Here is an 18,495-nt window from a genome sequence, read left to right on the forward strand (position 1 = left end):
AACTTCACTGAGACCCCTTAATCTGTCCTTTACAGGAGCCTCATGAGTCTCACCTTCCATTCAAGTTGTACTTGTAATAAGGTGGAATGAAATCATCAATATTCTCCTCACCTCTTCCTTCAGGAGAAAAATCCTACTTACATTCAAGGTGGTCAAATTGCAGACAACACCATCCACCTTTTCCTGGAGATGTACACGGGACTGAGGTGACAACAGCAAAAGGCTCTAGTTTAATGGTTTTAATGAAGGTTTCAGGGAAGGGCATTAAAGAAGACTCATATACCATCTTCCAAAAGAATTATTTTGTAAAACTGATGCCTTGGGTATGGTAAAAGATAATATGGTAAAAACCATATTTTTCTTTCTAGGACATTAAAGTTTTAAATCTAACTATTCAAGCTTCTTTGAAATACATTCCTTGATTTGGAATCACTGTCTGCCATAGGAGTGAGTAAGGACAGCACTCAAAGTAATAAGAAGAGAAAAATATGGAAAAATTAACTCATACTAAGTTTTGTAACATATATACTAAAATTGAAATGATACAGAGATTAGCATGGTCCTTGCACAGAGATGACATGCAAACTTGTAAAGTGATCCATATTTTTGTTTCAAGAAGAATTAACAGGGCGACTTTAAGCTAAGAAAATCCACACAAGTACAAAAATTCTACATAAAGATAGCACAAATCCCCATCACAACAATCTCCTCAATGTCAGTGGACTAAATGTGTGCCAATTCAAAGGCACAGAAAGGGAAGATGAATTAGAAAACTGATCCCAACATTCTGCTGCCTGAAGAAACACTTCTGAACAATCAAAGCAACCATGGGCTCAAAGTCAAAGGCTGGAAAACAATTCTTCAAGAAAGAAAAGAACACCTCCACAAAGCTGGAGTGGACATACTAGTATCAGGCCATATGGACTTCAGGCTATAGGTTATAAGAGACAGTGAAGGTCATTTCTTCATGATCATGGGATCTGTACATCAGAAAGAACTCACCCTCCTCACTGTAGGTGCTCCTAATGACAGACCAGCAAAATACTTAAAAATAACTTCTAATAGACTTATAGAAAAACATTGATAGCAACACAATACTAGTAGGAGATTTCAACACTTCTTTGTCACTTCTCGATAGATCAAACAGACTGAAGCTCAGCAAGGAAATATTTTCTTTAAGGGAAGTAATGAACAACCGATGGCTTAGGGAAGAAATCAAAGAGGAAATAAAAATTTCCATAAAGAAATGAGAATGAGGACACGAGCTACCAGAACTTGTGGGACACAGCAAAAGCAGTGTTAAGAGGAAAGAGTATAGCTCTACCAGAATTCATCAGGAAGAAAGAAAGGGCCAGCATGAATAAATTAGAGCTCAAGATTTGGGAAAATGACCAACAAAAGTAGTCCAAACTAGGCTGGAAGAAGGAAATAATAAAACTTGTACCAGATATCAATGAGCTAGAATCCCAAAATACAATCCAAAAGACCAATAAGAGCAAAAGCTGGTTCTTTGAGAAAATAAATAAGATCAATAAACTATGAGAAGCTTCTCAAAGAAACAAAGAGAAAGAACTCTAATAAGTCAAATCAGAAATGCAAAGGGGCATATCCTAATAGAAACTACAGAAATCCATAGGATCATCAGAGATTATATTGAGAATCTTTACAGCAGGAAATGAGAGAATCTTATATAAATTGATAAATTTTTGGATTCCAATTACCTACCAAGGCTGAACCAAGAAGATTTGGAATACTTGAACCTATCACTTCCAAGGAAATTGAAATGATGATGAAAAGTATCCCCCCAAACAGAATCCCTGGCCCAGATGAATGGATTCAATAGTGAAATATTTCAAACCTTTAAAGAGGAAATACTGCCAACATTTTTCAAGATTTTCCAGGAAATTGAAGAATCATAAATACTCCCAAATAGTTTCTATGAGGCAAAGATCACCCTAATACTCAAATCAGACAGAGACACCACAAAAAAAGAAAATTACAAACTTATTTCCTTGATGAATACAGATACACAAATTCTCAAGAAAATACCAGCAAAGAGAATCCAGAAACTCAACAAAAGATCACACACTATGACCAAGTAGGTTTATCTTGGGGATGCAAGGATGGCTTAACATTCTCTAGTCAATCAACAGAATACACCATCTCAATAAAATAAAGATAAAAGTCATATAATCATATCAATATATGTAGATAAATCATTTGATGAGATCCAGCACCCATTCATGATGAAAAACTCTCAACAAAATGGGAGTTGAAAGTACTTTCCTCAATATAGTCAAAGCAAATTATCACAAACCCACAATAAGCATTATTCTCAACGGGGAAAAACTGAAGGCTTGGAGCAGAAATCAATGAACTAGAATTCCAAAATACAATCAGGCACAAAACAAGTTACCCACTCTCACCACTCCTATTCAACATAGTACTTGAAGTATTTGCCATATGATTTCGGTAAAAAAAAAGATATCAAGGACATCCAGATAAAAAAGGAAGAACTCAAGCTTTTACTATTTGGAGATGACATGATACTATACTTAGAAAATCCCAAAGAATCTACAAAAAAGCTCCTGGGAACAATAGAAATGTTTAGTAAAGTAGCATATTACAAAATCAATATCTGGTACGCCATGGCTTTCCTATATATTAATAATGAAAGAGAAAAAAGAGATAGAGAAAAACAATCCCATTCACAATAATACCTCAGAAAATCGAGTACATTAGAATCAACTAAAAATGTTAAGGATCTATACCAAAAAAAAAAACCTACAAAGCTCTACTTTACGAAATAAGAGAGTATATGAGGAAATGGAATCACATCCCATGCTCATGCATTGAGAGGTTTAACACTGTCAAAATGGCAATACACCCCAAAGCTCTATAAAGATTTAATGCACATTCTATAAGGATACCCATAACATTTTTCAAATAAATAGATTAAACACTCTTGAAAGTCATACACAACAATAAACTCCCATGAAGAGCTAAAGCAATCTTTGGTAAAAAGAAGAAGGGAACACCTTCCCCAACTTCAAACCCAACTACAAAGTTGTAGTAATCAAAATACCATGATATTCAGATAAAGACAGGCCTCAGATCAATGGAATATAGTTAAATATCCTGACGCTGGCCCTCAGATTATTATTACCTAATCTTTCATAAAGGCTCAAATACATCACAGGTAGCTTGCCAGGCTCTGCCGTGAGGGCTAGATACTCTCTAAGCCTGCCGGGCTCTCCAAGAGGGGCGGAGAAATCGAACTCGCATCGGACATATTGGCTGCGTCCAAGGCAAACGACCTACTCGCTGTGCTATAGCTCCAGCCTATTAGATGTATTCGATATACCAAACACAGTAACAACAAGTCTCATGATAGAGACGTTACTGGGCCCGCTCAAGCAAATTGCAGCCAACATGGCTGACCCAAGTTCGATTCCTCTGCCCCTCTCGGAGAACCTGGCAAGCTACCGAGAGTATCTCAACCGCATGGCACAGTCTGGCAAGCTCCCCATGATGTATTCCATATGCCAAATACAGTAACAACAAAGTCTCCAATGGAGACGTTACTGGGCCCGCTCGAGCAAATCGACGAACAATGGGAGGACCTTTACTTTTACCTTACCTTCATAAAGGCTCAAGAAATATGAAGTTGAGCTAGGAACTCTCTTCAGCAACTGGTGCTGGGAAAACTGGACAGCAACATGCAAAAAAAATGAACTCAAACCTCTTTATAGTGCCAGGCACAAAGTCAGATCAAATGTATTAAAGACCTCAATATCATACCTGAATTCTTAAGATATATGGAGAAAAATGTGGGAAGATCCCTGCATGACATTAAAGCTAAGGGAAACTTCTAGAATGAAACACCAATGACCAAGGAAGGGGAAGTGAAGATAAACAAATGAGACTACATTAAACTAAGAAGTTTCTGTAACTCAGAAAAAATGGTGACCATGATAAAAAGAGAGCCCACATAATGGGGAAAAATTATTTATGCAATACCCATACAATTAACCTCAAAATTCTGACTGCTGTATCATTAAGAACGCTAAATAGTTCCTGTGAATTTTATTCTTTTTCACATATATTTACTCTAAAATATTTTAGATTTCCTTTTAAACGACAGGTAAAAAGGTAAATTTATGAGTTTTTTTAAAAATTAAAAATACCCCTATACATAGCCAGGTGCGACCCAAAAAACAAAAAAGCAAGCAAGCAAGCAAGAAAGAAAGAAAGAAATTAAAAATTAAAAAATAATGCTGTTTGCAATGCTAAGGATCAATCCCAGATCATCATACAATGGAAGGCAAATGCTCTTTCACTGAGTTATATCCCTGTTCTTTAACATTTAATAAGTTCTTAATTGATGTCTCATTGCATTTTCTTTTTTAAAAAATGCTTTTCTAAATATTCCTGGTCGCCAATGTACCTCCTACATTTTGACCCTCGCTTCTCTTCTATATTTGACCTCTAAGACTCTGTTGTCACCTTATCCTTCCTATAGCCATGTTTTCCTTGGAAAAAGTTTCCAAGATCATGTCTGGCTTGCTTTAACTTGGCATAAAATGGAAACCTTATTTTCTGTATGCTCTCATGCTAGAGGTGATGATGTTTTCGACCCAGGTGAACTCTTTTCTGGGGAACTTTCTGGCTGTTTCTATTTGACTTCAAAATATCTAAAGGTAATTCATCATCTTTTTTTTTTTGCGTTTTTGGGTCACACCTGCCGATGCACAGGGGTTACTGCTGGTTCTGCACTCAGGAATTACACCTCACGGTGCTTGGGGGGACCATACAGGATGCTGGGAATCTAACCTGGGTAGGCCGTGTGCAAGGCAAATGCTCTACCTGCTGTACTATAGATCAAGCTCCGCCCCCCGCATCCCCATAATTCATCATCTTGAGTGTCTCAGATTTTTACCTTCCATTTAGAAACTTGAAATTTACATTGACACAGTAAATTGAAACCACAAAACCATTGAATGGCATGTTATAATGGTAGCAGCCATGAGCAAACTTTGATAACCTATAAGTTGGCATGAACGAATTCTGTCTCAGAGGCTTCACTTCTGAGAATACCTGTCACTACCTCCTTTCTGTTACGTATCCCAGGATCAGAATCTACATCAGGCCATCAGTAGAAATTGTTCACCCGAAAGCTAGCCTTCCACTGGGATCAGAATCCATGATCCATCTAACTTGTAATTTTTCATTCATGATTTGTTGACCTTGTTTCAGTTGGAGGCATCCAGAGCATACACTCTGCTTTCCCGTTGTTTCCACAGAAAATCCAAATACCTAAGAATGTTATCATTTCTGACGCCACTGTGAAAGATATTTTTGGAATCCCACCGTAAGATACTATCATTAATGTTATAATATTACTGTTCTCAATAGTCCGGATCTCCCCAAAGAACTCTCTACCCTCCTCACTCCAAGTGCAGACTCCAGTTTATCATGCTCCTGAACATACTTCTAATAGTTTCACTCAGGTTATCCCCTAAAGTGCACAAGTTAATTTCATACCACTCCAAGTTCTTATTCCTAAACTACCAGAGTGGGATTGGTCCTCAAGCTTATGTTCTCCCTTGAAGAAATACCGTGCTTCCTTTCTCTATGTCTCTCTTTGTTTCCTTTGTTAAACGAGTATTCGCTCTTGAACATATATTCCATTCCACCCTACACCGGTTTAACAAGTTTCTAAGTGTTTTTCAGTAAAATCTATTTTGCTTCACTAAACTAAAAATTTTAAACCACCAGAGCATTGTTTAAACCAATATTTCTATCCTTTAAACCAAAAATTTTGAAAATGAAAGGGAGTAAATCAATGGAATACTACTCAGCTGTATGAAGTGAAATCTTATTATCTGTATAAAATTGGATCACATGAGGATATTATATTTAGTGACATAAACCAGGCAGAGAAAGATAGGCATCATACAAGTTCATGCATATGTGGTTTATGGAGAAAACAAATTAAAAGGATAAAATGAGACAGACAAACGACTAAAACATTATTTATATTCTATGATCTATAATTCAATTAATAATGGTTTCTCATACACATAATTCCAAGATGACACTCCTAATTCTCTCAAAAAATAAACCCTCCCTCTCCCCCAAACCCCCAGAATCCCTCCTTCCCAATCCCCTGACTCAATTGTGTGGATCAGTTCTCCCCTTACATTGGCCTTGAACCTTTGTTTCTACCTTGCTGTGTGTCTTTACATCCCACATATGAGAAAAATCTCTCTGTATCTGTTCCTTTCCTTAAGGCTAACTTTACATGCATGATATCCTCTAGTTTCATCCAATGTTGAAAATTGCATAGTTTTGATCTTTTCAAAGCAATAAAAACAAACTTTAGAACCATGAGACTATTTAATTACCAGATGGAAAGGTGTAATCAAAGTGGAAAAACTGAACAATGGTGAATGACAGAGTAGGCCTTTCAGTAGTGAGTGTAATATGATACATGAACGTTGATTCTGCATAGTCCTAAAATTTATGAAATTCTAGTAATTCTATAATGTAATTTTAAATAATCAAAACAGTATTTAAATAACTTACATTTATCTATGATTTTGACATATATTTTGTGTCAAACTATCAGAAATAAAAATAATGTGAGATAGAGATATTGTGTATCACTATACTTTTAAACAAGAGAAGTGCTGAAAATTTCTGTGTCTTGATGAACTGTCATATAAATTGACTACTTGGGTTTTTCCCAAGAAATGTTTTTGGAAGGAAAACTTTATTGAAACTCTGTGACTTAAGTTGTTTTTCTAAAATGTAGTTACTAATAACTCTAAGAATAATAATGCATACATGAATATAATTTTTACATTTCATATGGTTTACATAGGAGGAAGTATAAAGAAAACATAATGAAAAATATGTATCACAGAACTGAAAAAGAAGTGTATAGATATCAATGAAATCTGGGATCTGTAGCAAGCAGCATAGTACAGTAATTTATTGAGAGCAGACCCAAGAGTAAGCCCTGAATAACAGTGGATGTGGTTTCAAACAAAACCAAATAAAACAGTCCAATAAGGTTATTAATAAATTGTTCCACATATACAATATGAAAAGTTTATTCTATTTTAGAAAAATATGCTAGCCAAAAAATGGAATAAAAGGTGATTTTTGAGTGCACACTGTACCAGTCCATCAAACAGAAAAGATTTACCAGTAACTACATAACAAAAAGAAAATAGGAATAAACGTGATTGTATTTCATAGTCAAGAAATGTTTTAAATGAGTAAAATACAGAAAGAAACTTCGTAAGTACAAAAAAAATTATTCTCATCAATACCTTTGAATATTAACCAGCAAACAACACCTGTTAAAATAGCATAGGATTTCACTTTATCACACAAGAAACACAAAAGACCATTTAAAAAGTGATCATAAAATATTTTACAAATTTACTTTCAACACCTAGATTAGAATTATCTTTATCAGTCAGGAAAAAGTTCTTCTCAATGTTTAATAAATGAGCACCAAAATTCAATAAAATATCTTTAATGTAGGAAAACTCAGAATTCACAAATATGACAAAAATGTGTAATTAGACATGTGATACTTGATTTTTCTATGTCCTCTTAGGATCTAAAAACAGAAGTTGACTATTATCAAAATACTCTCATAGTAGGAAGAAAAAATCTCATGAAATAGCATTTGTAAAGATGATAAGCAGCTTTAACCTGGAACCTACTTACCACACAAATGAATCAACAATTCTCCTGATTCAAGTTAGAATAAACCATTTTTTAAAAATTTTAACAGGCTGCCTGTACGTGTACTTAAAAACCAGAACGTAATAAAAACATTGAAGATTTATTGTCTTCAACCCCCCTAGATAACCACTATTAGCTATATATGGGAAGCATCATCTCTAAAGCTGTTTATATTCCAAATTGTCAAGTACCAAGTACTGTGTTGTAAGAGATAATAAGGAAAAAAGCCAGCAAGGATGGCTTTCTGATAAACTGCTTTTCCTACTGGTACCCTAATCAAGGCATAGTATACTTTCTAGTCCTGGCATTTTTTGAAGTAAATTGCTTTGACTTGTTCTCAGTGTATTTATCTCAGCATATTTAATATATATTCTTTCTTTTTTGATTTTAAATCTTTGGTTCTCTTCAACATTCTGTCCAAACGTTTTCCCCTTCCTTGATAATCGCCGACCATATTCTTTCTTTCTTTCTTTCCTATTTTATTCTCCCACATATCGTCTTGGTTCTATTGGTCAATGTTTGAAGAAAGTGATCCCAAACTTTCTTACCTTTGAGGGCTTGCCTCTCTACCGCTCAGCACTCCACACTATCCCCATGCCCCATATTTTCTTATTACCTGGTTTAATTGGAAAACTCAAAGATAAAGGATTATTACTGTGTAATAGCACTATATTTAAACTACTGAAGTATAAATACAAGTGGAGAGACCATTACAGAGAAAACATGCTAGTATATATTAACAGTTTTCCACAGCATATACATTTTCTGTTTCTGTCAAAATACTGTCTCTGATTTATATTTTTTCAATGGATATCATGTAAAATTCTCTATTAAAAACAAAAAGAAACACAGAGAATCAACACTCATACATATATATGTGTATTTGAGCTTGTAAACATTTCTAAAATATAATGTAATCAATGAGGAAAAGCACTTTGTATATAACAGAACGAAAGCCAATGTCAAAAATCACACAGCAAATGTACAAGTCAAGCTAAAATGAGGCTTATAAAATTCTACTTGAATACTTTCTTTCATTACTACATGTTGTTTTTACTTGACTGCTAAGTTTAGGGATGATATATCTAATAAAAAGCGTTGAAATGTATTATTCTTTACCTGCCATGGTCAGAGAAGAGGAAATACCGATGAAAGGTAGACGAGAAGAGGAGACGGTACGAGAGTATGTCTGAACACTGAAGCGGCTTAAGACCACAAGGGTCCAGTACAGATGACTGGTCGCTGGTGATTGGTCATTGGTCACTGGTCACTTGCCATGATGATTCAAATTTGTTTACAAACAATTGCATGGGCACCCCAGATTCTACAAGTTGGTAGTTGGATGGGTGGGAGAATGATGTCATAAAGTAGGCAGTTGAAAGGTAGAGGCTAGCCAATCATGAGGTCAGATTCCCAAGAAGAAGACCGGATTGGATAGAGAGAGAGGTAGAATGAAGCAGGCTAGGGAGATGGAATCCTACAAGACAGTTATAACAGTTTCACCTTCCTCAGACTCTTGTGTTAGAAAAATACTCCCATTATACTCAAGAGCTTAGGTATTTCATTAACACATCAAGAAAATTATGAAATAATCGTTTATATTGCACTGTTAAAGAAACAACATTTGGTATTACTAGTATATTTTATATAACGTTTACAGCACAGCGGGTAGGGCATTTGCCTTGCAGGAGGTCAACCCTGATTCCGATTCCTCTGCCCGGCAAGCTACCCAGAGTATCTCGTCCACATAGCAAGAGCCTAGCAAGCTAGCCATGACGTATTCAATAGGCCAAAACCAGTGGCAACAAGTCTCACAATTTCTTGTAAGATGTTACTGGTTCCCGCTTGAGCAAATTGATGCATCGAGGGAGCATAGTGCTACAGTGATATGATTGAAAAAAAAATGGTGGTTTCTTTCAATATGACAACACTTACTATGATAAGTTGTAGATGAATCGAGATGTGTTAAAATGTAAATATAAAGGTAAAGGTAAAGGTAAATGCCCTCCGGTTGATTGTCGATTTGCTCGAGCGGGCCCAATAACGTCTCCATTGGAGACTATGTTGTTACTGTGTTTGGCGAATCGAATACTCTCGGTAGCTTGCCGGGCTCTCCGAGAGGGGTGGGGGAATCGAACTCAGGTTGGCTATGTTGGCCGCTTGTAAGGCAAACGCCCTACTGCTTGTAAATGCACAGGTATCTTATTTGTACAAAACAAACAGTTGTTCTCAGTTTAAAACTGTAGAAGATAAAGAAAAACATATGCTCATTTGTGTCAAAATTTTAGAATCTGAAAGAAAAATTTAAAATTCAAATTACGTGATCAAAAAACAAGTAAAACCAACAAATTCTGGCAATTAATATGATAGTCAAAGTATGAATGTTTTTAATAAATCAGTGCTGTGAAATAAATCAGTATTTAGCTAGTAAACTTGTATAGAAAAAATAAGCATAAACCATGATCATATAATCTGTATTGAAAGAAGTGTAAATGACTAGTAAACACAAGAGCAATTTCCTTTTTTAAATTTTTTTTTTGTTTCATTAGTGAAACACCATGAGGTACAGCTGTAGACTTACAAGTTGTTGTGCTTGGGTTTCAGTAATACAATGATCGGGTACCCATCCCAGCACCAGTGCCCATTCTCCACTCCAAACAATCCCAGTATCCCTCCCAACCCCCATCCCCATCCCACCCTGCCTCTTTGGTAGGGCACTCCCTTTTGTTCTGTCTCTCCCTTTGGGTGCTGTGGTCTGCAGAAGAGACATTGGGTGGCAATCCTGTTCAGTCCTTAGACTACTTTCAGCAGGCATCTCCCTTCCTGGGCAGATCTTCCCAGCACCATTTATTGGGTGCTCCCTTCTCTATCTGCGCTGCCTTTACCCCTAGAGAATGCAGTTGGCCTCTAAGCCATGGAGTGAACAACCTGATATTTATCACAGCTGTTCTTGGTTGTTAGTCTCTTATTTTGTTACTTTATGTTACCCAGATGAATGCAACCTTTCTATGTCTGTCCCTCTCTTTCTGACTCATTTCGCTTAGCATACTTTTTTCCATGTAGTACCACACAAGAACAATTTTCACGCTCACTAGTAAACAAAGAGCACAAATTAACATGAGAAATTAAAATTTCCCCACAAATTACAAATATTTAAAAATCAGGTAATATCTTTTCCTAAAGATGATCAATATATCCTAGATATATCAAAGAATCTAAGAAAAAGTATGCCATGAATGTATAAAATATATGCAGATAATTTATTTGATTGGAACCCAGACTTAGTATAGGGATTAAAGCAATTACCATGCACACAGTCAACCCAAATTAATGGCTGGCTCCACCAGGAATGACCCTTGAGCACAGAGTCAGAAGTCCCAAGAACCACATACTATGGCCCAAATACCCCACAAAAGCAGAAATATAATTTATCACTTATTACTATAAAATACAAATGTATTATAAAGTCCATTATAAAATGCATTATAATTTTTTAAAATGTATCACAATGCACAGATTTCTATACCACACATATCACTACTTAGACAATGTAAGTAAATACTATTAAAAAACCATCTTCAAAAAAAAAAAAACATCTTCTTGGTCAATAGCAAACTAATAATTTTGGGGGCTTTCAAAAATTATATAGGAATTAGCAACCTTAACCTATATGTTACTCAAGTATCAGTTATATGTTTTTCTTTTCTTCCTTTTTTGTGGCGAAGGGAGTGCACCCAGATGTGCTCCGGGCTCACTTTTGACTCTGTATGCAGAGATCACTTCTGGAAGTCTCAGGATTCTGGGGATTGAACTCAGATTCGCTGCATACAAACCCTCTACAAATTGCACTAACTATGTGGCCCATATGTTTCTTTTTAAATAACATTTTAATAAAACACTTTAAATAATTTTTTTAAAAAACGTTTTTAATGAAATATTTCATTAAAAAGATTAATATAGAGAAATACTCTTTTAATGATTAAAGTAAATTTAAAAATTGGAATAATACTTGGTAAAGCATAGGAACACAGCAGAAATATATGATGAAATATACGATGGTATATATCTTATTTGTAAATTTGTAACTGTAACACATTGTCCTTTTCCATTTCAAGGATGAGATGAATCCATATAGTAGATTCGTTCACTCACAATACTATATTCTCTCCTGGATGCTTTTTAAAACTACTTGCCAATGTGACTGTTTCTAAACTTTTTGAGTACTATAGCCCTGTTTATAATTGTTAGATCTTTCTCTTGTTTTATTTTTACTTTATGTTCCAATCTTAATGGTATCACCGTCTACTCAGTCAACCTAGCTAAACCCTAAGGTTTCTTCCAATTTCTCCTGCACAAGTCTCTGCTTTCTGACAAAAGGGAGGACCTCAGAATGCTGACATCAATCTAATACCCAGGGCCGCAGGAGATAATGTAGTGCTTATGGAAATTGTCTCACATGCTCTCAATTTGACTCCCAGCAGCACCTGATTGCCAGAGTATCAAAGACTGTATAGCCTCAGAGGACCCCAAGCACCATGGACACGTTTTCTGAGAATTGCCTGTGGGGCCCCCACACCTCCTGAGCATTGCTTTAGAGACTCTCTCAGCAACCAAAAAATATATAATGTCAGAGAAACATGTACTTGTCTTAAATAGGGACCCTCACTTTTGGTGAGTTTCACAAGGAAATATTGCATGAAAACGTAAATCAAAGATCAGGGGAGACAGTGTAAATCATGTGAGTACAGATCATATATTTGGTGAAATGTGTTAAGATTCAGATGCCCTAGTCTTCGCACCAGGGATATTCCTTCAAAAACACCCCCATTTTACTGGAAGGGTGCTAGAACATTATATGACTGAAACTCAATTATGAGCAACCTTGTAACTGTGTATCTCTTGGTGATTCTAATTATTAAAGTAATTTTTTTAAATGCACCCATCAAAGTTACCTTTTTACCACTAAATGGGAAAGATACATTCTAATACTTATCCTCACCAAAAGCTCAACAGAGTGTGACGATTGCCAAAAAATGTCCTCCCTTGCATTTTTGTCATGATACTTATTAATACTTAACTCTTCGTTTTTTTCCCTCTTCTCATGCCAAATCTTTAGTCTCCCTTGCAAGCTCCTCAAACATTATCCATTCAACATTGTTGCTCTTTGCCACTGCTTCTCTTGACTTCTTGTCCATGAACTGATTCTGAAACATAACATACCTGAAATTACAGTACTCATGCCAGAGACAAGCATTGATGTATCTTTCGGTTTAGCATTCTTGAAGCTATTGGCACACAGGTGAGTAACATTTTTTTTTCCTACTGAGAACACAAAAATAGATATGCTGGTTTTCAAAGTTCTATCAATAGTCTGAGCTACCAATTAAGGATATATATTTTTAAATTTTTATTGAATATCTGTGAGATAGACCATTACAAACTATTCATAATTTGCTTCCTGTCATACAACGATCCAACATGCTTCTCTCCACTAGTGTAAATTTCCCACCACCAATGTCCCTGGTTCCCTACAACATCCCCCAACACCCTACCCCACCCCCAGCCTGTCTCTATGGCAGGCTCTTTAAATTCTTTCTCTCTCCTTTTAATTTTTTGCATTATTGTTCTCATACAGGTACTAAGAGGTCATCATGTTTGTTCAAGGAATTTAGTATTTTTATTGGGGGTGTCACATCCGGCGATGCTCAGGAGTTATTCCTGGCTCTGCACTCAGGAATTACTCCTGGCGGAGCTCAGGGAACCATATGGGATGCTGATATTCGAACCCGGGTCTGCCGCATATAAGGCAAACATCCTACCCACTGTGCTATCGCTTCAGCCCCGGAATTGAGTATTTTTATCAGGAAGGTAAGGCTGGAGTTGCTTTGAGGTATGGACATGACTGCTGCGGCTTCCATAAGTACAGGGCAGTGAGGGTGGGCTGCCCATCCTGACTCAGAGAAAGCCTAGAGATTTCAGTCACAAAACCCGCATATCCGAAATTTCAGCTGTTATATTTCAGTGAAATCCATCCTGAGTCAATGTAAAGAGACTAGGGCATGGTGGAGATTTTGGTTTGTGGGAGCAAGTGGCTGCCCTGAGTTCTGGTTGCGTGGGCAACAAACTAACCTGCCTCCCTCCGATTTACCCTAGTATGTTCTGCCCTGTGCAGGTCCAAGGTTAACTGTGACTTTTGATCTCTTTCAAGATTTATTTATGGGTCACTTATGCAAGACCAATACATTAGCTTGTATAGCTGAGCCAGGGGTGGTTTGTGAACATGACTCCCACATATCTTTTGGGAGTTTAATTTCTTGGGAAACTTAGTCCTAAGGTGTTGGGATCCAGCCAGAGGCACAGTGGAAATCTGGGGTTATCAGGCAGCATGATGGCACCATTAGACTGTAGATGCACTCACCTCGAGGGTGCAGGTTGACTTCCTGAAGGCACTGCACCCCCAGACTAACAAATATTCATTGAATTAATGAAAGAATAATCAACATTTTCAAAATATGTCACTTTATTGCATTTTAGAAGGGTAACTTCTAACAGGGAAATCATTTTCATGGTATAATCAAGACCTCCGGTTCATTCTTAACATATTTAATAAAAGCTACACATTTTGGAAATTCATACAAAGAAATTCTTTATATTATCTGTCTTCATAATCTACTTGTAAATTACTCAGATATCACCGTTTATACCACTGTTCTTAGCATAGAAATTTACAGATAGAAAATGTTTAGTAAAAATTCATTTTGGGGGCTGGAGCAATAAACAGGGTGTAGGACGTTTGCGTTGCACGCAACCAAACTAAGTTCGATTCCCAGCATCCCATACGGTCCCTCGAGTACCGCCAGGAGTAATTCCTGAGTGCATGAACCAGGAATAACTCCTGAGCATCGCAGGGTGTGACCCAAAAAGAAAAAAATTCATTTTGGCACTTCTGTTGAATATAGTACTGGAAGTACTTGCAATAGGAGTTATATAAAAAAAGATATTAAGGGCAGTCATGTAGGAAAAGTAGAAATCAGGCTCTCACTATTCACAGAAGATGTGATACTATATTTAGAGTATTCTAAAACCTCTACCAAAAAACTCCTAGAAACAATAGATTTATATGGTAAAGTTGCAGGCTATAAAATCAATACCCAAAAGTCTATGGCTTTTCTATATGCAAATAATGAGAGAGAAGAAAGTGACATGAAGAAAGCAACCCATTCACAGTCATGCCTCAGAAAATCAAGTATCTCAGAATCACCTCAACTAAGGAAGTGAAGGACCTATACAACAGAAAATAAGAGGACACGAAGAAATGGAAACATATCTCCTGCTTATGTATTGAGAGAATTAACATTGTCAAAATGACAATACTCCCCAAAGCATTGTACAAATTCAATGTGATCCCTATAAAGATACCCATAATATGCTTCAAAGAAGTTTATCAATCACTCCTGAAATTCATATGGAACAACAAACGCCCACGAATAGCTAAAGCAATTCTTGGGACAAAGACGATGGGAGGCCTCACCTTCCCCAACCTCAAACTCTACTACAAAGCGATAATAATTAAAACAGCATGGTACTGGAACAAAGGCAGAGCCGCCGACCAATGGAACATCATTGAATATACTGACACACACCTTCAAATATATGTTCATCTAATCTTTGATAAGGGAGCAATAAATGTGAAGTGGAGCAAGAAAGACTTCTTTAACAAACGGTGCTGGAAAAACTGGACAGCGACATGCAATAAAATGGGCTCAAACCTCTACCTAACAGCAAGCACAAAAGTCAGATGAAAATGGGTCAAAGACCTCAACATCAGAACAGAATTCATCAGGTACATTGAAGACAAGGTGGGCAAAACCCTCCACGACATTGAAGCTAAAGGTATCTTCAAAGATAACATGCCACTGGCCAAAAAAGTGAAAACAGAGATGAACAAAGGAGACTATCTTAAATTAAGTAGCTTCTGCACCTCAAAAGAAACAGTGACCAGAATACAAAGACAATCTACAGAATGGGAAAGGATATTCACCCAATGCCTATGTAATAAGGGGTTGATATCAATGATATACAAGGCTCTGGTTGAACTCTACAAGAAGAAATCATGCAACCCCATCAGAAAATGGGATGATGAAATGAACAGTAACTTTCTCAAAGAAGATACCAAATGGCCAAAAGGCACATGAAAAATGCTCTTCATCACTTATCATCAGGGAAATGCAGGTACAACCAACAAAGAGATATCACGTCACACCACTGAAACTGACCCACATCCAAAAGAACAAAAGCTACCGGTGTTGCCGTGGATGTGGGGAAAAAGGGACTCTCCTTCACTGCTGGTGGAAATGCGGACAGGTTCAGCCGTTTTGGAAAACAGTATGAACGGTTCTCCGAATACTAGAAATTGAGCTCCCATTTGACCCAGCAATATCACTCCTGGGAATATAGCCTGGAGAGGCAAAAAAGTACAGCCGAAATGACATATGCACTTGTATGTTCATTGCTGCACTGTTCACAATAGCCAAAATCTGGGGAAAAAAACCCCTAGTGCCCAAGAACAGATGACTTGTTAATGACACTTTGTTTCATCTACACAGTGGGATTCTATGCAGCTGTTAGAAAATAAGAAGTCATGAAATTTGCATAAAGTGGATCAACATAGTAAGTGAAATGAGTCAGAAAGATATGGACAGACATCGAAAGATTGTACTCATCTGTGGAATATAAAGTAACAGAATAAGAGACTAATACCCAAGAATAGACTGATAAGGACTAGGAGGTTTGCTCCAGGCCTTGGAAGCCGACATCACATGCTGGGGGGAAAGGCAGCTCAGATAGAGGCCAGAACACCAACTAAAGGGTATTTGGAGGACCCGCTCTGGGTGGGAGATGCATGCCAAAAGTAGGCCATAGAGCCATTCTTTCTGCCCCACCAAGATCACGATTTGACCCCCACAAGAGGCTATCCGGCACGACCACAGCACCAGAGGCACGTGGATCCAATTCGGAACCCAGAGGCTTTTGGCAGAAAAGTGACTAAACTATGCATTAAGCTACGGCACCATTCTCCCTCAGGTGGGAAAGGGTATTTGTCGCTTCTGCCTTTCTCCCCCCTGGCGGCACGATGCCCACCACCTCAGAGATTATTGGACAGCCAGGTATGAGCTAGGGTGACAGGGCAACTACGGCCTCGTGGGATTGGGGGTGAGGGGTAAAACCAGCCCATTCGTCCTGCCAGCCAAGACCATGAGTTGCCCACCACGAGTGGCTCTCTGGCATGCCATGGCCCCAGAGAACAAAAGAGAATGCCCTGCCACAAAGGCATGTTTGGGGGCATGGTGGGAGGAATACTGGTATCATGCACCAGTTACATCTCCATTCGTCCTAGCCCTGAGATTTTAGCAAGTGCCACATTGGAGGTTTTTTCACGGTCAGGGAAATGAGATACTTCATTGTTACTGGGTTTTGGCATATAGAACACACCACGGGTAACTTGCCAGTCTCTGCCATGTAGGCAAGATACGCTTGGTAACCTGCCATGTTCTCCGAGAAAGAGAACTGGACAATATGAGTTGTTATCTTATCAACAAGATCCAGTATCTGGATCTTGGCCATTGATGGGATTACATGGCTCCAGAGGCAGTCCGTGGGTGTAACACTTAGCTACTGGAAGATGGGGGATCTGGATGGAGGAGGCCCATTCTTGGTCCGAGCAGTCTTGAATATCTCAGCCCCGGGTCCCGCACACCTGGGTTCCTCTGCCAGTTCCTTCATGCATGAGGCTCCTTCAAGTGTGGTGAGAGTGGTCTTAAGCATAACTATGGCTGGTTGCAGAGATCTTCAGCTGCCAGGTCTCTGCTCGGGGTGGTGAGGGAAACTCAACCCACCCCCTCCAAGGGGCCCCAGTGAGGAAAGCCAGGTGCGGCATCAGGAGACTGCCATTTCAGAGATATTTGGACTTAAATTTTGATCGAAAAGTACACATCATTCAAACAGTTGTATGTGCTTAGTAATAAAATATTACACACATGTTCAATCACCTAAGAAAGCTCATTCTGCTCAGAGAACTAGATTTTTAATTACAGGTCTGTTTTGCCCATGTGGAATGACTGAGAATCACTATGAGTAGATATAAAACTCACTATACACACAAAGATGCACACAGGTTACTTTGAGTCATCTGTGTTGTTAATGTGTCTGGGCCATTAAATTACATTGAGACCCTTTTTCTGTCCTTTACAGGAGCCTTATGAGTCTCACCTTCCCTTCAAGTTGAACTTGTAATAAAGTGGAATGAAATCATCAATATGCTTCTCACCTCTTCCTTCAGGAGAAAAATCCTACTTACTTTCAAGGTGGTCAAGGTGCGGACAACGTCATCCACCGTTTTCTGGAGATGTACACGGGACCGAGGTGAGAATAGCAAAAGGCTCCAGTTTAATTTTCTTAATGAAGATTTCAGGGAAGAGCATTAAACAACACTGATTCTCCATCTTCCAAAAGGATTATTTCGCAAAACTGATGCCCTGGGTATGGTAAAAGATAATATGGTAAAAACCATACTTTTCCTTCTGGGACATTAATGTTCTAAATTTCTCACTTCAAGCTGCTTTGAAATACCTTCCTAGATTGGGAATCACTGTCTGCCATAGGAGTGAGTAAGGACAACACTCAAAGAAATCAGAAGAGAAAAATAGGGGAAAAAATCAGCTCTTATACTCA

At 37.7% G+C, this 18,495-nt stretch overlaps 1 pseudogene; it reads left to right on the forward strand.

Annotated features, from left to right (window-relative positions):
- Positions 1-509: 509 nt before the first annotated feature.
- LOC130037196 (uncharacterized) lies at positions 510-608 on the forward strand (annotated as a pseudogene).
- The last annotated feature ends 17,887 nt before the right edge of the window (positions 609-18,495 follow it).

This window comes from Sorex fumeus, unplaced genomic scaffold (genome assembly GCF_029834395.1).
Source record: "Sorex fumeus unplaced genomic scaffold, SorFum_2.1 ptg000070l, whole genome shotgun sequence".
NCBI lineage: Eukaryota > Metazoa > Chordata > Mammalia > Eulipotyphla > Soricidae > Sorex > Sorex fumeus.